The sequence below is a fragment of the Lepidochelys olivacea genome (assembly GCF_965140295.1).
Source record: "Lepidochelys olivacea isolate rLepOli2 genome assembly, chromosome: 15".
NCBI lineage: Eukaryota > Metazoa > Chordata > Testudines > Cheloniidae > Lepidochelys > Lepidochelys olivacea.
In genome coordinates, this window is record NC_140425.1 from 12,803,409 (window position 1) to 12,825,838 (window position 22,430).

Below are 22,430 nucleotides of genomic sequence, written 5' to 3' on the forward strand. Positions count from 1 at the left end.
TTAAATTTCATTTGGCCAGTTAATAAAAAAGCTTGAATGTGAATCCAAATAATTTTTGTAATATTTGTTTTAAGATAGTGAACATGTAAACCTGGAAAATATTAACCGCGGCTTTTTAGCCAGCCTGGGGGCAATACCAGTCTGCTGACAGTGGCTTCCAGTTATGCTCACGCCTGCTTTGGAAATGATGCTTGCTCTCTGGAGAGAATGATGGTAGACACTCCCTGCTGGCCAGTATATGAGGCATACAACTGGTGTCTGCCTCAAAGGAAACTGCTTGGCCATTCTCCTACATGGTGGAAACTGACTTGAGGCAAGTGGTTTAGGTATGTAAAGGCAAAATTAATTAACTAGAATGAAGGGATGAAAAGGAGCCCTAGGCTCTCAAACACTACAGTTATGGGGGCCCTATAAGCACCTAGATAAATAGAATTTGGACTTGGTTCATGTTTGGGCATCAACAACAGTAAAACAGAACAGCTGAAAAAGCAAAAAACTTTCCTCTGTTGCAATACAACCCATTAAATAGGGTTAGATTATTATAAAATAGGTTATATGCTGTAGAGCATTTGAAAAAAGAGGAAGAGAATGCACAAAAGGAATAGGGATTTGGATGCAAGACTGAAAGAGTGGGAGAGGAGAAATGCAATGATGAATAAGAAAGAATGGGACAAAGAAGGAATATGAAAGCTTAAAGGGGCCATGACTAGTAAGTAAAGTGTGGATGAAAGAATCATGGCAACAGGAAAAGGGGGAGAATACATCAAATGATGCAAGAAAGCAAGAGTGGACAGGACTGGGGCCCTGGCACCACAAGGGAAAGAAGGTCTGATGTGGGAGGGAAAGCAAGAGCTTTATGATTTCGGTAACAAAAAAGGGGAGTTTGTACTGAGCAGACTAGTAACGAGTAGGGAGTTCAAGGTAAGAGAACAAAGAGGAAGGGAATTTTAAAGGACACAAAGGGAGTTTTGTGTAAGGGGACTGCAGTGCACCATCTGCTGTCCTGGAGGTGAAATAGAAGATGGCCCGAGAATAGTTCAGAAAGACCTTTCCATCATTCATCCAACTCACAGACTCATGTAATTATTATCTGGCACCCAGTCTATATGATGAAAAACTCTTCAAGTGTAGCTCTGACTAATAGAATCATAGAATATCAGAGTTGGAAGGGACTCAGGAGATCTAGTCCAATCCCCTGCTCAAAGCAGGACCAATCCCCAGTTTTTGTTTGCTCCAGATCCCTAAATGGCCCCCTCAAGGATTGAACTCACAACCCTGGGTTTAACAGGCCAATGCTCAAACCACTGAGCTATCCCTCCCCCTACATGATGTAAATGGAGGAAACTGTAAATATAAAGCCTAGGCTAACTGATTTGTTTCACAAAAAGAAAAGGAGTACTTGTGGCACCTTAGAGACTAACCAATTTATTTGAGCATAAGCTTTCGTGATGAAGTGAGCTGTAGCTCACGAAAGCTCATGCTCAGATAAATTGGTTAGTCTCTAAGGTGCCACAAGTCCTCCTTTTCTTTTTGCGAATACAGACTAACACGGCTGTTACTCTGAAACCTGATTTGTTTCACACATCTGAGTATTTACGGGTCTGAAGGATGGGCAGGTGCTACCAAGTTGCTATTGTACTTTAACGTCTGCCATAGACCCATACGGGCTTTGTTCTTCTCCCTTTTCCAAAATGCAGTGGGCACAGGATTCTCTTTTCCATAGGTAAGGATAGAGGTACTTATCTTTGAGCTGAGAACATTTTTCTGCACTGACTCCATATTCTCCACTTTCCATTACACCAGATTTTTAGTAAAACAAGACAAACACTAACATGTTTACAGTAAGAGCAAATTAAAACAATTAAAACAGGTCTCGGCTCCTCCTCTCAAAAAGCTACCTGAACTCATCCTCACTGTCCATACTCTATCCTCTCTAAGCCCTGGTCTATACTAGGACTTTAGGTCGAATTTAGCAGCATTAAATCAATGTAAACCTGCACCCGTCCACACGATGAAGCCCTTTATTTCGACTTAAAGGGCTCTTAAAATCGATTTCCTTACTCCACCCCTGACAAGTGGATTAGCGCTTAAATCGGCCTTGCTGGCCCGAATTTGGGGTACTGTGGACACAATTCGACGGTATTGGCCTCCGGGAGCTATCCCAGAGCGCTCCACTGTGACCGCTCTGGACAGCACTCTCAACTCAGATGCACGATTGTTTGCCGTTGCTCTGTCGCAGGGAGGGGCGACTGAGGACACGGCTTACAGGGTTGGCTTCAGGGAGCTAAAATCAACAAAGGGGGTGGCTTTACATCAAGGAGTATTTCAGGCAGGACTTCACGGAGGGTTCCAATAAGAAATGGTGCACCTAAGTTATTGTTCTTATTGGAACAAGGAGGTTAGCCTGGCCTCTGATTGATACATGGCTAGATTTACCTCGCTGCACCTTCTCTGTGAGTGACTGCAGTGTGACCTAGAGGAATGAGTCCCCTAGACAGGGGAGGGGGGGAAGCAAATGAGTACAAAACAAGTCTGGTCTATTTCTTGTTTTGATCCACTCCATCTATCTTTTACATCTTTGGCTGGCAGCAGACGGTGCGGAAGGACTGCATGCCATCCACATCTCATGGCTGCTTGGCAGAAGATGGTACAGTACGACTGCTAGCCATCCTTATCTCTTGCCTGCCCGGCAGAAGATGGTACAGTACGACTGCTAGCAATCCATATCGCCTGCCTGCTCACCATAAGACGGTTCAATAGGACTGACTGCAGGACTAAAGAGAATGACCTGGTCAAGTCACTCCAAAGTTAGTCCCTGCGCCCATGTCTGCCCAGGCGCTCCCAGCCAACGTGGCCAGGAGCACCTCGGACACGACGAGGACGGCTACCAGTCGTATTGCACCGTCTGCTGCCAGAAGGCAAGGGGTTGCTGCTACTGTGTAGCAATGCAGTACCATGTCTGCCAGCACCTAGGAGACATACGGTGACGTTACCTGAGCAGGCTCCATGCTTGCCGTGGTATGGCGTCTGCACAGGTAATTCAGGAAAAAAGGCGCAAAACGATTGTCTGCCCTTCCTTTCACGGAGGGAGGGAGGGAGGGAAGGGAGGCCTGACGATATGTACCCAGAACCACCCGCGACAATGTTTTAGCCCCATCAGGCATTGGGATCTCAACCCAGAATTCCAATGGGCAGCGGAGACTGCGGGAACTGTGGGATAGCTACCCACAGTGCAACGCTCCGGAAGTCGACTCTAGCCTCGGTACTGTGGAAGCACTCCACCGAGTTAATGCACTTAGAGCATTTTCTGTGGGGACACACACACTCGAATATATAAAACCGATTTCTAAAAAAACGACTTCTATAAATTCGACCCTATTCCGTAGTGTAGACATACCCTAAGTAACATTGGCACAGATCTTTATCATAGCTGCTGGTTCTTGTACTACCTTTATTCCTAGCTTGTTATCCCCAGTAACTTTCACCCAGTCCCTCAGTCCAGCACCCAGTATATAGGGGGAACATCTTCCAGTCCTTCTCCCCTGTCACCAGACTGCTCAGTGCCCTCTGGTAGGGGCACTGCTTCCAATCTCTCTCCCCTCGCCTTCACTAGGCAGATCAGAATTGGGGGTTGGGGGGGTGAAATCAAACCTATTTTACCCCATTACGGGCCTCCCCTCCTCTACTTTGAAGCCTGATTAGCTGAATTTGGCAGTCAGTGAAAGATTGCCGCCAATAAGCAGACCCTAGTTCCAGGATCAGCTTCAGAGTTCTAAAAAGTGACAATTGGAATACTACTTGTTACATCAGAGACCGAGAGTTTCATTGCCCAATCCCTATGCTGGAGAGTATCTCTCTCTCAGCCTCTGCTACCTTCAGCTCATGCTACTTTGTAGATCTTCTGCAATGGCCTGAGGGGCTTTTTAAAGCTGATGCCACCCTATCTCTCTACGGTTGCCTGCATCCTGTGGATAATGCCCTAGCCAGGCATTACAGAATGGATAGTACAGGTGCCCCAATGGGGGCGAGGGAACATCATTTTCATGTTCCTTGCTGATGCCCCTGCCATCACCACTCAAAGCAGTTGCACAGCTCACATTTTCACTCTCCACGGTTTTCTGTACCTACAGGCCTACACCTTTTTAGGAGCACAAGTGTGAATAAGTATTTGGAGTAAGGATCTGAGTAAGACAGAAGGGGATTTGGGAGGAGTAGAGGCGTCAAAGTGAGGGCTTGGTTGGGGAGAAAGAGAGTTTGGAGTGTGTAACAGAGATGGGAAGGCTAGAGAGAAGGACAGAGAGAAAAGGGGAAGAGAAATGCATCAGGGCAGGGAATAGTGAGAGGCTGTAGTTTGGGTCTGAGATACAAGAAGAACCTGTAGAAGTGGAGATAGGAATAGAGAAAGCATGTGCGGGAAATGGTAGAAAGAGAAGGCATGTGGCGAGGTGGGTAAACAGAGAGATTTGGAGACAGAAGGGGGATTCGTAATGTGCAATCAGACAGGAAGTTGGTTGCAGTTTGGGACATAGCTCTTATTCCTAATTAGAAGACTATACAATATGGGCTTGATTCTCTATTGTCCTGCGCCTTGCCCACCACATTAGAATGGCAGTGTTTTACACTCACTTTGCACTGATGTACATGACTACACCAAGTGAAGGGCAATGGAGAATTGGGCCCAAAGAGCTATCCTGTACTTTGGATAGTCTCTGCTTAGTGCTCAGCAGAAGCATACGCTCACAGGAACTGGGTCCCATTACAATGGTTGGGAAGAGCATGAATATATGCCTCGCAGAGCAGTTCAGCAGGATCAGATTCATATGAGCTGTTCCCGACCCTCTCCCCCACAGCACTGAGTGATCACGCACAGGGACAGACAAAACAAGAACAGTCATAATCCACTGTATAAATCCATGGTACACCCACACCTTGAATACTGCATGCAGTTCTGGTCACCTCATCTCAAAAACGATATATTAGGATTGGAAAAGGTGCAGAGAAGGGCAATGAAAATGATGAGGGATATAGAACAGCTTCCATATGAAGAGAGATTAAAAAGACTGGAACTGTTCTGCTTAGAAAAAAGATGATTAAGAGGATATATAATAGAGGCCTATAAAACCATGAACAAAAGTACTTCTTCAAACAATGCACAGTCAACCTGTGGAACTCATTGCTATGGGATGCTATGATGGCCAAAAGTACAATTAGAGAAGTTAATGGAGGATAGGTCTATTAATGGCTATTAGCCAAGATGGTCAGGGATGCAACCCCATGCTCTAGGTGTCCCTAAATCTCCGACTGCCAAAAAGATGGGACTGTACAACAGGGGATGGACCACTCAATCATTGCCCTGTTCTGTTCATTCCCTCTGAAGCATCTGGCACCAAGCACTGCTGGAAGACAGGATTCTAGCTTAGATGGACCATTGGTCTGACCCAGCATGGCCATTCTTATGTTCTTACTTGCAGGACTAGAGTACATCTGGCGCAGTGCTCAAACATACTCTGAGTGAGCAGAAGCTGTTTTTCTGTCCCTCTCAAAAGCATTCACTCTTGCTCATGATATAGTCAATGCCCCACCTGTGTTATAACACAATCTGTGATTTAAAACTTCCACTCACTTTCTAATCGTCAATAAATGGACATTTGCACCACAAATCCCACCCTAGCCACCCTTTATAGCATTCCCATGCTGAGGATGGTGTTAAAGCAACCTGGGTTACACTGAGATTTTAAGTAATAAGATTTTGGAAAATCTGTTGGCCATTTGAGGAAAGGGTGAATAGAAAAAGAGCATCTTCTTGTACGCTGAAACTCCTGTAACAGGGCCGGTTAAAACCAAATCCAGTGCCCAGGACATAAATACATCTCACAAATCTTCTTAAGCAGCTCAGACTGTCCTGGTTCCTCAGGGCTTTGCCAAGGTATTTTGTTTGTATCTGTTACGTGACTTATATCAGGTATTGTATCCTAATCAAGACAGACACCAGTGTCTTCCCAGGCAAAACACCATCTTCAGACTGTAGGAACAGCTTTGTAGGCTGTGCAATCACTCACTGTCTGAGCTTCCTTCCCTTTGTAGGGGGAAGGGAGAGAGAAGTTCCATGAGAATATATGGAGTGCAAAGACCCAGGTGATTTTTGGGTTCAAATGGCCTTGATTTAGGTTTCTATAGCTGCAAGTCTGAAAGTCCTGGAGATAGACATATAGTACCCGTTCTGTATTCTCCGCTCTGCATGGTGGCAACAGTATAATTTTCCTCACCCCCATGTCTGCCACACCACTTATTGTGATTCTTTTGTCAGAAGTTGAAGAATATTTTCCTAATCATTTTATCAAGCAAGTCACAGTGACCAAGTTCATCTAAGGGACATTGTACTGAAAAAAGAACTGCCATCCTTCTCTAGCTATGCAACTGGAGCAGGTGTCTATGACCAGGAATATCATCTCTTAAAGAAGAACCTTTTCCAGGGGTCCAACACACTATACACATCATTCACTCATACTTTTTGTGGATCCCTTTCAGGCTAGGGAATGTGAAATAGGCAGGTTGTTGCTGTGCCTTTAAATGCTTCACACAGCTTGGACAACCTTAGAATATAAGAACTGCCATACTGGGGTCAGACCAATGGTCCATCTAGCCCAGTATTCTGTCTTCTGACAGTGGCCATTGCCAGGTGCTTCAGAGGGATAAATAGAACAGTGATTTATCCCTTGTCATCCAGTCCCAGCTTCTGACAATCAGTGGCTAAGGACACCCAGAGCATGGAGTTGCATCCATGACCATTTTGGCTAATAGCCATTGATGTACCTATCCTCCATGAACTGATTTAATTCTTTTCTGAACCTCGTTATAGTTTTGGCCTTCACAACATCCCCTGGCAATGAGTTCCACAGGTTGACTGTGCATTTTGTGAAGAAGTACTTCCTTGTGTTTGACTTAAACCTGTTGTCTATTAATTTCATTTGGTGACTCCCCAGTTCTTGTGTTATGCAGAGTAAATAACACTTCCTTATTTACTTTCTCCACACCAGTCATGATTTTATAGACCTCAATCATATCCCCCCTCAGTCATCTCTTTTCCAAGCTGAAAAGACCCAGTCTTTTTAATCTCTCCTCATATGGGAGCTTTTCCAGACCCTTAATCATTTTTGTTGTCCTTTTCTGTACCTTTTTCAATTCTAATATATCCTTTTTGAGATGAGGTGACCAGAACTCATGCAGTATTCAAGGTGTGGGCATATTATGGATTTATATAGTGGCATTGTGATAATTTTCTGTTTTATTATCTATCCTTTTCCTAATAGGAAAATCTTGATTTAAAAAATAATAGTATTTTGAGTTTGGAACTAACATGGGATCAGTAAATCATCTTGACCTTGAGCCATGTTGGCTCACCTATGACCGAAGGACAAGCGATCTGATATCTCACTGAAGAAGAGGTCTGATTCTGCACTGCTTATGATCCAGTTTGGAATATTTTTCTTCTCCTCCTATTTGTCCATTCTTGCCCTTGTAGCCCTTGCTCACTCTTCCCAACCCTTTTATATTTATCTCTCTGCTCTCTTGCTTGCTAGGGACTTTCCTCTAGGCTGGTTTTGCTACATTTGGGTCCTTATTCCATTTTTTCCAGGATACGGCCTTCCCACCTACGACATGCCCACGCAATCCTTTCCATAGCTGCTGAAGTAGACTAGCAGATTCACTGCTTCTTTTCTTAACAGGTATAAAAAAGAATTCCCTTGTGGCACAAAGTATTTCCCAAAGCCACTAGCTAGCTGGCAGTCACAGCACTATCAAGGCCAACCATCACCATCTTCCAAATTAGCTGTCCAAAGCCATTTCCCACAAGGAAAATCTGTTATGAAAATAAGTAGGAATATGGGGACATGCTCCCCCAAAACCCCAGGAATGCAGGAGAGCCAAGGGAGATATTCTTAGAATGAAGGGGCACTGTAAAATACCCTAATGATCTACTTCTCTTTAAAATATGAAAAAGAAAAAAATCAATATAAAATCCACAATTAAAAGTTTTTCAGACAGATGTAATAAGAGACAGGGGATGATTGTGGTAAATCCCTCAGCTTTTTGGGAAAAATAAAGTCCCAAAGGTGTCACACACATCTGTCATCTAATATATTAGACAATGAAGGGCCTGATTCTGATCTCCCACTAGTTCAACACTGGAGCCACTCCACTGACTTCAGAGGAGTAGCTCCTGAATTAGACTGATGTTAGTGGAGTCATGCTCGGGCTTGAAACATTTTGTCTCATTTGACTTGTAATCTGACTACATAGTTGTAATGCCCTAGTTTAGGATGGTTTCTTTTTTTTTTCTATATGTTATTTAAAGTTTTAGGCCTTTCTTTAGCACCTTCCATCTGAGGATCACAAAGTGCTTTCCAAATATGAGTCAAGCTTTAAAAACACCCTCTGAGTTTTTATCATTATTCACTTTTAAGAGATGGGGAACCTGAAGCAGTAAAGGCCCATTTTTCAAAAGTTGCTACTGATTTGGGAGCCCCAACCTGAGATACCGTAGGCCTGATTTTCAGATGCACCGAACACCCACAGCTTCACATGAAGTCAATGGGGGCTGCAGGTGCTCACCATCTCTGAAAGTCAGGCCTAAGGTGTCTTACATTGGGCCTGGGAAACCAGTGGTTACTTTTTAAAATTTTGGCTTAAGTGACTTGCCCATGGTCACACAGCAAGTCTGAAGTGAAGACAGAAATAGAGCCCAGCTAATCTGTCTCCCACCTTGTGCTTTAGCTGCAAAAGCATCCCTCTTCATCCCTGCTCAGTTTCCCTCCCCAAAAAGTCAACAGCAATATTTTTACAACACAGATATTCACCATAGCGTCCATGTTTTTGTTTCGAATCCAAGAAAACCCCTCTGGTCCCTGAAACAAGCTGAGAGGGGGGTGGGGGGAGAAGAGAGTTGTTAATGGGGAAAGGAGCTTTTAAGTCAGGAGAATTCTTGAAATGGGAGATCACCCTTACACACTCCAATTAGTTCTACAAACTGCATTCAGGATGGTTGATCATTATGGAGTCCTGAAAGCTATGCAGTCTGCCAGGCAAATCCATTCCTGGATGCTGGGGATAGCAAAGGGCTGTGGCAGTGGATTTAGGAGTGCAGAAGTAGTTTGCTGCAGAACAGAGGGAAATCAGTAAGTCTGTTCAGTCTTTTGGACAGTGTTATTTTTTGTGCTCATGTCACTTTAAGGACAGGAATGCTGGAAACAGAGGTATTTGATATCTTTGCTGGCTAATTACAGTGCAAGATCCCGGTGTCCTGACAATGCCCTTGTCCCTGACCTGGAGGGGCCTCCCTGTCTCAGGGTCAGATGTAATTTAGTCTTAGGTCAGACTTGAGACTCTCCTTCCAGACTGACTGCACTTTGTTTTGAAGTGGAAACCATTTTCCGGTTTGAAATGGATTGAGACCATCAAACTCATTTTACTGATGAGAAACAGGACACAAATGCAGAGAACCAGAGGTGAAGGTCAGTGTGTTCATCAGAATGAAGAGTATTCAGCTGTGTCACCCAGGAGGTGATTGTTCTGCTCATCAGGCTATATGAGCTCAGACTTAGCATTTCCTGTTTCCATCAGTTATTATGCATGTTTACTACAGTAGGTTCTAGGGACCAACCAAGAAAGGGACCCCATTGTGGTAGGCATTCTACAAATAGAGTGGTAGTCAGTCCCTGCTCTGAAGAGCTTTCAGTCTAGTAACTAGACAGTGGGAAGCTTAAAAAGGAGGGATGGTCATGTGGTAAAGCACAAGGCAGGGGGTCCTTAGATCTGAGCGCTATTCTTAGCCCTGCCACTGAATTGCTGACTTTGGGTAAGCTATTTCACCTCTCTGTGGCACAATTCCTCCATCTGTAAAACAGGGATAAATTCTTCCCAACCTCACAGCAAGGCTGTGCATAAAGTGCTTTGAGATCCTCAGACAGTAAGTGCTAGACAAGAGTAACACAATTAGGAAAGAAAAGTGCTTTCTGCAACTGTCTCTGAACCACCAGCATTAACTACCTCCCAGCAAAGGAAAGATTTTTTTTAATCCAATCAGTCCAGTTCCCATCCTCCTGCAGGTTTCTGTCCATATCAGTTGGCAAAATATGCTCTGGCGATAGCTGAGCTTGCCTGGAGTCCTCTGGTCAGAATTTGGGGGGCACGGGTATCAAAACTCAACCTAATTCATGCTGTTTGCATCATCATGTTCTGTTGGTATTGGAGAGATTATGACATTGCGACAGAAATGTTCAGTGTCACAATGTTGCCCAGAATTAACCTAGCACTTAAAAAATCATCCTGTACACCAAATATGTTAGTTCCTGAAAATCAGGTATGTTATGCACATTTCTATTGTCCCCTCTTTTCCATTTGCATGCCACCATGGGATTGAATTTGCCTATGTAACACTTATATCCATACATGAGGGAGTTACGTGTTTTGGGGTACGTAAATCATTGTATGGAAAGGTGTGCAAAGCTATGCTTATCCAAACAGAGGTCAGGATGCAGAAGTATTTTGATAGCAAGAGTAATGGGTACCCAACTCCATTTAAGTCGGGGGAAAGAAACACAGGCACAGAAGCAAACATAAAATTTGGTGATGTCTCTACCAGCAAAAACATCTTCATCTCTAAGTGGGTAGCAGCTGGGCTTAGCATTGCCATATGCCATGCCATGGTTATATATATATATATGAATAAAGGGATGATTACAGTTTACCTCTTGCTTCAGAAGAAGGTGAGCTCTTCACCCTACTCTTCCATGGGTAGGAGAAGAGAATTTGCTAGTCCCTGCAGGTCGCCATTGTTGCAGAAATGTTATGAGGATTGACACATTTCTGTCGCAATGTCATAATCTCTCCAATATCAATAGAACGTGATGATGCAAACAGCATGAATTTATAGCATGAGGATTATCTGTTGTGATAAATTTGTGACCAAAATAGAGATTCTCCATTCAAATGGGAGGGATAAGATACAGGGCTCATCAGCTCACCTAAGCATGCATAGGACCTACCAGTCTTAGTAACTAATAACACTCTCTCGTTCTCTAGGTGTTCTCTCATCACATTCTCCAAGTTCAAATTCTTACATTTCTTCCTCTGTCTCTGCCTTCTTCCTCAAAGACATTTTTTAAGTTTATGGAAGGGGTAATCAGCAGTAATGGTATCTCACAGACAGTTGGCGGAGTCCTGCCAGAGGCTGGAAGAGATGTCACAGAGAAGCAGGACGCAGCCAGGATTGTCAGAGGTTTGCTGAGGTGGAAGTTGCTCTGGTCAAAGGTAGAGAGGGAACTAGCTGGTATATTACACATAAGAACATAAACATAAGAATGGCCACACTGGGTCAGACCAAAGGTCCATCCAGCCCAGTATCCTGTCTACCAACAGGGGCCAATGCCAGGTGCCCCAGAGGGAGTGAACCTAACAGGTAATGATCAAGTGATCTCTCTCCTGCCATCCATTTCCATCCGCTGACAAACAGGCTAGGGACACCATTCCTTACCCATCCTGGCTAATAGCCATTAATGGCCTTAACCTCCATTAATTTATCCAGTTCTCTTTTAAACCCTGTTATAGTCCTACCCTTCACAACCTCCTCAGGCAAGGAGTTTTACATGTCCTATGCTGCATAGAAACCCACAAAACCTGGGGTCAGCTGGTTCATCTCATGTCCCTTATAAATATAGGGGCCTTGTAGTGGGAAACCAAAGCTGTCTGCTCAAGGTCTTGGGTTATCTGCTTCCAGAGACACCAGACCTAATGGGTGTCATGACATTGAAAATCCTTTTAGAATGGGCTTTACATCAAGATCTTTTTCTCTTACAAGATACTAAATGGCATGATAAGTTTTGATGTGCCTTGTGGCAATGTATTTGCTGGCCCCACGCTGGAGAGCTTAACAGACCCTGCCTGAGTCTTCAATAATTCTTAATGATCTCCCACAAAGCCAACATTGGTCTTTACTTAGGCAAACTGGATTGTAGTTCCCAGAAATAGAGGGCCAGATTCTGTAATCCTTTATAGCACTTTTGCCCTAGAGTAATTCCATTAACTTTAGAGTTAGTCCTCATTTACACTAGAGAGTAAATAAAGAATCAGGCCCAGAGAACTTCTAGATACCAAGGTGAAATTTTTGGGACACACAGTGGCCAGTCTCCATTGAAGCTATTGAATGCACCATTGTGTGCATTCCATCAGTGCAAGTTCTGATAGATGGTGCTTATAATTGCTTCTATAATACTCTCAGGAAGACTGCAATAAAAATCAGTTCCATAGCTGCAGATAAATGTATAGCTCGTGTCGATTGGCACGGCACTAGAGTACCTGAACAATATAAAGAGACAGGAAATTCCCAAGTACTCAATAACCTGACCACGTCAAGCACAAAACAGGGATTCTGTCTTCCTCTGTGTTTGTAAAGTAGCTAATACATTTTGAGAGTTTCCAGAACCTGATATCTAACAATCATTAGTATTTTGGTTACTAGTCCACCATTAACCTTCTGTGGGTCTCCTTCCAAGTTCATCCCCATGAATAAAATCACCAGTCAGTTTCATAGAATGGTAGGTCATAACTCCATCTAAATGTATACCACTGGATCTGAAGCAGCAGAAGTTGTGTGAAGGCAAGGGCCAAAGAGCAGGTTTGACCATAGTCAGTGACTTGGCCCTTTTTGCCATACAAAGTACTAAAATGGCAGGAACAGATCACGTTCATGCTGAATTTGAGAAGTGTAGGACCTCATGAGTAGGATGTGGTGAGTAAGCTTTTCAGTCATGAAATATCAACTCCAAAGCCATGCCACACTGGGAGTATAACTGCCCTGCCCAATCAGGGGAAAGATGTCAATCTACAGTACATCCCAGTTATTAAACTATATATCATTTAAGTCCCCAGTTAGACTTTCTGGATGAGTAATTCTGCCTTCTCACCTAAGGGCTTATCTACACAAGGGTATTCAGAAAAGTATATCCAAATTAACTGAAGGTGTAAATTGAAAGTGGATTATTTAAGCCCCATGAAACCCGTGGATATTCAGAATTAAAGTGGGCTTAAATCAGTTTATCTTATTCATAATTAACTTATTCTAGAGCCAGTTGGCTTCTGGCCATGATCTAGCCCTACCAAATAAATTCTCACATCCAGAGTGACTGACAAGTGAAATGCAAATCTGCTGTGGTTTTTACTGATGTAACAAAGCTGATTTATATTGCCACCTTTCACCTATGCTTCACTGATATATCCAGTAGTTAGTACACTGGGACACAACTTAAAACACACTGATTTGCTTAGCATCTACCTAAATGGTAACCCAACTATACGTGGACACAGATTGCATTTGTCTGGTAGCACAGTCTGCATCTTTGCACACCCTGAGCTCATCCCCACCTTTTTTTTTTTTTTAACCCTGATCGCTTTCTCTCGCAATGGAGACTCAAAACTCATCTAATGAAGTTCATTAGCAGCTGCTTTCATCCCATACTGAAGTACAATGAAAATTTGACTTCAGAACGAAGGTATCCCTGGCATGCAATACATCTGGGAGTCCTTCTGGATGCTTCACTGTTAGTGGACACTCAAATAGTGATGTTTGTTAAAACACATTCTTCTGTGAAAGGTTGGCTAGGAAACTGCACCCCATCCTGTCGGACTCAGATTTGGTCACAGGGATATTAGCCATTGTTCACCTCCACACTTGATAACTGCAATGCATTGCACCTAGGGATGGAAATGCCAACCCTGAAAAAGCTCTAATTGGTTTAGGGTACAGTAGCCCAGCTACCATACAACCCAGGTCCCTAACAGCACATCACCCCAGTGCTCTGCTCAGAGCACTGGCTCCCCAATTAATCTCAAGACAGCTTCAAAGTTTGGACCCTAATCTTCAAAGCTCTTCATGGGAATGGCTCAAGCCACCCAAGAGACCGCTCAGTCATTTTGCCCGATGACAGGTACGTCCTTCAGATACTATAGATGTGTCAACTACAAGGATGAGACTCATGAGCATTGGAAATAGGGCTTTCTTGGCTGCTGGCCCCAGCACTGGAACTCACTCCCATAAGCAATAAGAATGTGCCTGTGCTTTGACACCTTAATAATTAAATGTACAACTCACTTCAACTTAGCTTTCCCACAATAGCAAAAAAAATAGGGAAACCCTCCTCCCCGACAACTGGGAGCTGGAAGGTGGGGGACAGAGATCCTTGTTACCATAACTCGTAGAACTTTGTAAGGTGCTTAGATAACAGTAGTCTGTAAGGGACAGATGGAAATATTGAATAGATAATGTTTCACATGAGGGAGAATAGCCTGATAACCAACTCTGATTGGGGCATTATGTTCTTACAGAAGATGGGCCAAAGATAGATCTGTGGTTGCAAAATTTTGTGGTGACATTTTAAAATCTGTGACATGAGATAAATTAAATATAACATGAAAAATACTTCATGTCACAGACAAATCACCTCATTAGAGCCTCTGTTATTATTTTCCAGGGGTGGCACTAGAAAGGAGTTATCCTCTGCTTCCCTGATAATGTAATTTATATGCTGGGTGGACCAGAATAAAATTTAAACTCCCTTATACCTTGTCTTCACTGAGACTTCTCCCTGACTCCAGCCGTTGGTGTAGTTACACTGACACTGCAACCCCCAGTGTAGGTGAGGAAAACCGATTTACACTGGTAGAACTTATCCTGGTGGGCTACATAAGGGATTTTGCACGGATGTAACTTCAGTTGGTTGAAATCTGGGCTAATTCTTATGGTAGACATGGTCTTAGTCTCCCCACTGCCTGTGGGAGTTGAAGCTGGGTCTCCTGCATGGCAGTGTGTAGCAGTAGGTCACCACCCCACCCAGCAGAACTTTTTTTTTTTGCCTGCAGGTATCAGTTACCACGGCCCCTAGAACTTACAAACATGGAGTTGTCTTCCTGTCCTCTGCTCCTCAGATTGTTGCCACAAGACCAAGTTTGCACAGTGAAAGGGGGAGAGTAAAGCTCAGGGCTGGGCTACATTCAGGCAGGCAGTCTTGGCCTGGGAACCCAGTGAGGAACAAGGAAGGAGGGGATGCTGGAATGGAAGTGATTTGAATTAGAACAAACTGGCTGCTGAATAGAAGCTTTTATTCCAGCCTGGAGAAGGCTTTGTTAGTCAAGCACATGTGATGCACAAAAGCCTCTCCTTGAATTCATTGAGTTTTAATTGGTTCTCAGGTGGGGGAGGAGATGGGTGTTAGGAATTAGGGATTCCTTAAAGAGACAATATCATTAAAACTTCACCCCTAAGATTTAGGAGTCTGGACCAATTCATTATTTTATTTTATGTTAAGTAAGAGGATCAGAAAAATTGAGAATGAGGAGTGGAGGAAGATCAGTAATGGAGACAGATCAGAGTGTTAGGAGGGTGAGGGGCAGAAGAAAGATTAAAAAGAGAGACAGAGAGAGAGGAAGGGAGAGATCCAGGAGAATGAAGGGAGGTCACACAGAGGGAACACAGAAGAATGTGAAAGGGATTGGGGGAAAGGGAGAATGATGCTGTCTGGGGCAGTGCTTCCCTTCCTTGCCACTGTGACACAGAAGGATCCTGTTGGTCACATTTCCTCCTTTACTGAATGCTTTAAGATAGGGGTGGGCAAACTTTTTGGCCTGAGGGCCACATCTGGGTATAAAAATTGCATGGCGGCCCACGAATGCTCATGAAATTGGGGGTTGGGAGAGGGCGAGGGCTCCAGCTGGGGGTAGGGGCTCTGGGTTGGGGCAGAAATGAGGAGTTCACGGTGTGGGAGGAGGCTGCAGGCCGGGGCTGAGGGCTTTGGCTGGGAATGTAGGCTCTGGGGTGGGGCTAGGGATGAGGGGCTTGGGATGCAGGAGGGTGCTCCAGGCTGGGACCCAGGGGTTCGGAGGGCAGGAGGGGGATCAGGGCTGGGGCAGGGGAGCAGGGGGATGTGAGGGCTCCAGCTGGGAGTACAGGCTCTGGGGTGGGGTTGGGGATGAGGGGTTTGGGGTGCAGGAGGGTGCTCCGGGCTGGGATCGAGGGATTTGGAGGGCAGGAGGGGGATCAGGGCTGGGGCAGGGGCATGGGGCTCAGGGGTGCAGGCTCCAGACAGCGTTTACCTCAGGCAGTTCCCGGAAGCAACCAACTGTCCCTCATCCGGCTCCTACATGGAGGCGCAGGCAGGCAGCTCTGCACGCTGCTCCGTCCACAGGTGCTGCCCATGTGGCTCCCATTGGCCGTGATTCATGGCCAGTGGGAGCTGCGTGGGCAGCGCTTGGGGCGGGGGCAGCGTGCAGAGAGCCCCCTGGCTGCCCCTACACATAGGAGCTGGAGGGGGGACATGCCGCTGCTTCCGGGAGCCGCGCAGCAAGCCCTCAACCCCACTTCCCCTCTGGAGCACCAGAGCGGGGCAAGCCCCCAACCCCACATCCCAGCGGAAGCTCGAGGACTGGATTAAAAGGCCTGAAAGGCATGACGCGGCCCGCAGCCTGTAGTTTGCCCACCCCTGCTTTAAATCATCCTTACTTCTAGATCCTCTTCCTCACAATCTATGATTCTGTGCTCCAAAGCAAAATAATGAATCACTGCAGCAGCGTGAGGAAGAAATTGCTGGGACAAGGGGGGAAGGTGGATAATGCCAGAGAGGTGATAGGAAGAGGAGAACAGAATGTAATCCAGAATTCCTGTTCTGAATAACCTAGTAAAAGCTGAATCCAGGTTTGGCCAGGCCCTGTATAAAACACATGGGTTTTTCAGGAACATTTCAGTAGTGGTATAGCACATTTTCAGTGGAAAAGTTCTACCATCAGGGAAGGTGATTGGGTACTTGTCAGTGGAAGAGGAAAGGTTAGATCAAAGTGCTTGCCTGTGGAGGCAAGGGGGAAACAGGGTGGCCAGCAAAGGCTGGGCTCCAAGTTTAAGTTCAACATGTAATATGGAGGTGCAGAACACGGACTAGCAAATCGGGGAGACTGTAGGTGTACGAGGTTGTTGATAGAGTCAAAAGCATTGGGCCCTGAGCAGCCACACACCCGGTACATGCAAAAGGACAGCCTTGATCCTTATAAATGATTACCATTATTTCAACACATTTTGAAGGAATGAGTGAGGGATATTAGATACTGACATAGGAATCCTAGGTGGTGTAAAGCTTGAATGGCCAAGGTTAGACAGGGGAAAGGATTTCTCACAATGTCATCTTTTGTGCTATTCAGTTCCCCCTTTAAGACAGGAGTTTGTATTTGCCACACTGTAGAAAAATCTCGTTCACCTTTTGTCATGTGAGTTTCAGGCTAATTCAGCTGGGTCTTTTCAAACCAAACTGGTTCATCAGGAATGGACAGACACATTGACCATGAACAGGGCAACCTAGGAGCTTGTCCCTGAAGTCCGTCCTGCTTGTCCATAGTCCTTGTTGTGGTCACTGGTTTCCCTGTGAATATCCACAGCAACTTTGGTAGACAGCAGGGAAAAATCAGACTGTTTGTTACAATACACTGCATCTGAGACAAGAGATGCTGCAGCTTCTGCAGCTCCCATCCTAAAATGATTATCTTTCCAATGCATCCGATGAAGTGAGCTGTAGCTCACGAAAGCTCATGCTCAAATAAATTGGTTAGTCTCTAAGGTGCCACAAGTACTCCTTTTCTTTTTCCAAAAACAGACTCCTCAGAGGCCACGAAGAGGCTCTAACACAGTGAGGATAAGTAGTCGATTTTCCTGCCAAGTTATTCTCTATCATTTCCCTAGTCCTGTTTCAGGGAGTGCAAGCCCTTTTTCTTGCTACCTCCACCCTACACCCCTCATTTACCAGTATTAGTCTTTCCTGCAGTCATTTTTTTCTCTTTCAGGCATGTTCAATATTTCCTTTTTTATTACCACAATGCTGGAATATCAACCTTTACCCCCACACACTGCTTATGAATAACCTCCCTGCCGCATCTGGTAAAATCCAGTGGGAGATGGGCACCTAGCTGCCACTTGTACCTCTGAAAATCTTCCTCTTATGCTTGAAAATGTTGCTGTTATCTTATGGCCTTTGTAGAGGCACTCAGCACATGGGATCCTCTTACAGCAGTTTCCATAGAAAGCACCATTTCCACAGCCTTTTGGTATGCGAGATCAGGCTCCAACCACAGGCACTTCTGAACTGCCTGGCTACATAGACCACAGACCTGCCAGTCACAAAGAATATAGTTTATCCCAGCATCAGATTCACAGTGTTCAAAAGGCCTCTTCAGAGCTGCCATGAATTGGGAAACTGATTCTCCTTTTTCATGGTGTCTTAGAGAACACGAATGATCATTAATGGCTTTGGAGCGAAGTGTGACTGATGCATCTGCACAATCTATGCATTTCGTTTTGTTCCTGGTCTGCCTGGTTGCACCAGAGTATATAACAGGCAGAAGTTTTACCTTCCATTACCCCTTGGAGAGAGGGTACAAACTAGTATTAGATAGGGCAATTTTGTCTACTAAATATTCCCCATGTTCAGGATAAGAAACAGCGCCTCAATATAACCAAAATGGCCGAAGTGACCGTTCGTAGCTCTAATTATGGTAATTAAAAAAAATACGAAGCAACATCTTCAGCGGTGCCCCAGCAACACTTACCCACTGTCAGCAATCCCTTTTCACTCTGGCTCTGTTCAGCTGCACCCAGTCAGGGTTTCCTCCCTGACGGCTACTGACAGTTTTCCCTTTTTCTTTCAGTAGGTATCTTTCCCCTGAACACACACGAGCCTCTTTTTAAATTACAGCTCATAATGGCCACACTTCTTTCCCATCTACATGGAGAGCTTTTCCCTCCAGGGAGCTATTTTCTCTCAATCCAGGATCTAGGAAATTTGGAGAGCATACACAATCCAACAAATTCAACTGGTTTCACCTACCAAATCCTCCCAAACCTACAAAGTGCATCTTCCTTGCCACTAGTAACGAATAGGTGCTTACATAAAGAAAAGCTGCCTCAGGTCAAATTAATCCTTAATAATATAACTCTGCTGAATTCATTGATTACACACCAGGGATGACCTTGGCCAAACTGCTGGTCAGCAACAAAATATTATACTGTGTTTTCTTCTATGGAAAAAAAGATGTATGATGGCTCCTGCCATAGTTCTAACAACTCAAACTATTGTGTAGTTCTTTGCAAAGCCACTTAGAACACCAATGTGTACAGCAGAACCTCAGAGTAACAAACCACCCGAGTTACGAACTGACTGGTCAACTACACACCTCATTTGGAACCAGAAGTTAGCAATCAGGCAGCAGAGACACAAAATAAAAATTAAAAAAGCAAATACAGTACAGTACCTAAATGTAAACTACCTAAAAAATAAAGGAAAAAATAAAAAAACATTTGACAAGGTAAGGAAACTGTTGCTTGTTTCGTTTAAATTAAGATGGTTAAAAGCAGCATTTTTCTTCTGCACAGTAAAGTTTCAAAGGCAATGTTTTGTTATAAACTTTTGGAAGAACCACCATACTGTTTTGTTCAGAGTTAGGAACATTTCAGAGTTACGAACAACCTCCATTCCCGAGGTGTTCATAACTCTGAGATTCTATTGTAATATAATCAAACCAACCTTCCTGGAAATAATTTTATTTGTGCTAGAGTGAATAAAGGCCCTGCAAGGTCTTCAGGAGCAATCATACTTGTTCTTAGGACCACAACAGCAACTTACGTGGAGCCCTTGGGCTACGGGCAATTAGCAGAAAATTAAACTGTTTACAGATTCCTGCATCTTTTAACACAAAAATGGCAGGTTCCAGCATACACTGTTCTGTCAAAATCCATGCAGTTACTTGTCTCTTAAAACTATGACACCAGGGAACTCTAAGAGTTGCATTTTGGTCCGCTCCTGAGCTACAGTGCCCCATCAGGATGAGGACAGACTTAGCAGAACTGGAAGAGGGAGGGGGCTTCATCCTACATAGACAGAATGAGGCTAGGATGACTAATGACAGAAACCAATGCTGCAGAAGCTTTCCAGCCCAGTGCTCTCAGTTATGGGTGTCTACGTGAGACAAGTTTCAGAGTAGCAGCCGTGTTAGTCCATATTCGCAAAAAGAAAAGGAGTACTAGTGGCACCTTAGAGACTAGGTGCCACTAGTACTCCTTTTCTTTATGTGAGACAGTTTATGTGAGATCTGTTGGTGTACTTCTTCCCTGAACTTGGTCTGATGCAGGGCCCCCAATTACTCGTCACTGGACTTTGCCTTGGAAGATCTTTATAAATGAATTTCATTGTTGACCAACAGTACACAAATTACCACTGTGAACTTCAGAAAAGTGCTTTGCCATTGGTTTGGCTCTATCATTTTGTCTAGTGCATGTTATGATTTGTTTGAATGATGTCACTCCGTTTTTGGGGTACCCTTTCTTCCCACATGTTTTGATTGGTAAGTAGGAACGGTGCAGTGTCTCTTTAAGAAGGTCATTTTCACTGTCCTGGTGGTATAATTAGCCTGCTAAAGAAAGAGCAGAGACTGGAAATTGGATTGAACAAGCCAGGCTTTAGCCCCAGGATGAAGCCGGATCTACAAGGATTGTTATGCTAATCATCTGAGATCAGCAGTTCCAGTGTCCTTCAAACTCCCAGGTAGTTACAGGCGGAGGATACCTTACTGATCCAAAGCAAAATGTAACTTTTCTGCACTTCTATAGCACCTTTCTCATGAAAATATCAAAGTATATGACAAACATTTAGCTTCTCATTACTTATGGAAGATGAGTATGTCCCATTCTACAGATGGGGAAACTGAAAGCACTCAGAAGTTGCCCAAGGTCAAACAGAAACAGAACTCAGGAAATCTCAATTTCAGCCTCCTGCTCTAACCCCTTAGGCCACACATTAAATTTATTTATACAGTTCCTTTGATCCAAGGTACTGGGAAACAGTTAACAGAAGGGAAAAAACAACAGAAGGTTATATAATGACACTATAGCCAATGGATCTATGCCAATTTACACGAGGTGAGGATCTTGCCCGTACAGATGACACACGGTGAGTCAGTACGCATTTTGCAAAGAATTGCTTGTTAACTGCTATTTTGTTTACATGAAACATTGTTAAGAGCAATAGGCTAGATTCATCTCTGGATTAACTCTATTGAAGTCAGTGGAGTTATACCAGGGAGGAATTTGGCTCAATGTCGTAGCCAGCTCAGACCCAATTTGTACCTATTCGGCACCAATCCACATTGGGGGTGGTGAGGAGTTTCACTGCCCTGCAGTGGGACACACTGGGACACACAATGTGCCCCCTGGAACTCCCCAGAAGAGGCATACATTGTGCTCCACAATTAGCCAGCTCTGCTAGCTGGTTCAGAGAAGGGCATGGACCCACCTCATACCTGCCCCTTTTGGGTTTCTAACCCCTCGTGGGAAGTAGCAAATCTCTGCACTCAAGTCAAGAGAGTAGACGGCTACAATTTTGCCTTGCCCCTGCACAAGGGGTCCAAGGTGAGGGAAAGGAAGGCTGGGGAAGGCGGGAGAGGGCTATCCACATCCTCTCACCTTTACGCATCTGTGCAAAAGTCAGACAAAGGCTGGCTCTCAGTATGAGCATCACTCATTACTTGAAGGCTGGTGGTAACTACTGTTGCCCTCACCGTTTCCAGGATGTTTGCTTTGATAGGCATTCCATATGCTCAGAGTGTGTGTGTGTGTGAACGAACTCTTTCTGTAGTGGTTACTAGTCCTGCTGCTGTTCCCATTGTCAGATGCAGCCCACAAAAGTGTTTGGAGAGGCCCCTATGACACAGGGCCAAATTTGTCACTATCCTAAGCTGGTGCAACTCTATTGAAGAGGATGGAGTTGTATCAGCTAACCCTGGTGAATTTGGCAGGGGTGGCTGTTAGTTTGCTGAAGTGGTGTGTTTATGGCATTAGTGAGAAAGGGCTGCCTATAAATTGCTCCCAGCCACAAACTGGCTGTTTACTCTTTCCTGTTTTGTTCACTGTCTCCTCATTCCACAGAGGAGCAAGGCTAGTTCACCTCACCACTTTATTGGTTTCTCGCAAGCATGCCAGCCTGGAAATGTGCTGCCTCTCTCCCTTCTAACCACTGGAAATTTAGGCTAGGAGTCCATCCCTCCATCCTTTACTATCCACTCCTTTTAACACAGAGAATCAGGCCAGAAATTGCTACTTTTCTTCCTCTGTTGCCTCTTCCTAAGGTATAAATTGCTTCTTTCCCTCATTCCTCCACCTGGATCTCTGCATTACCTCCCTTGTTCTTTCACACATTTTTTCACAGTGCCCCTCCATTGCCTGAAAGTGGGGGGATGGGTGGGAGGGCACTGTCTGGCTCTGTATCCAGAGCACCGGATGGCATGGTTTTGGAGAGGCCTGGCTTAGTGAAGTTATTCAAGCCAACCGCAGCCTGGCAACCAGGCGGTGA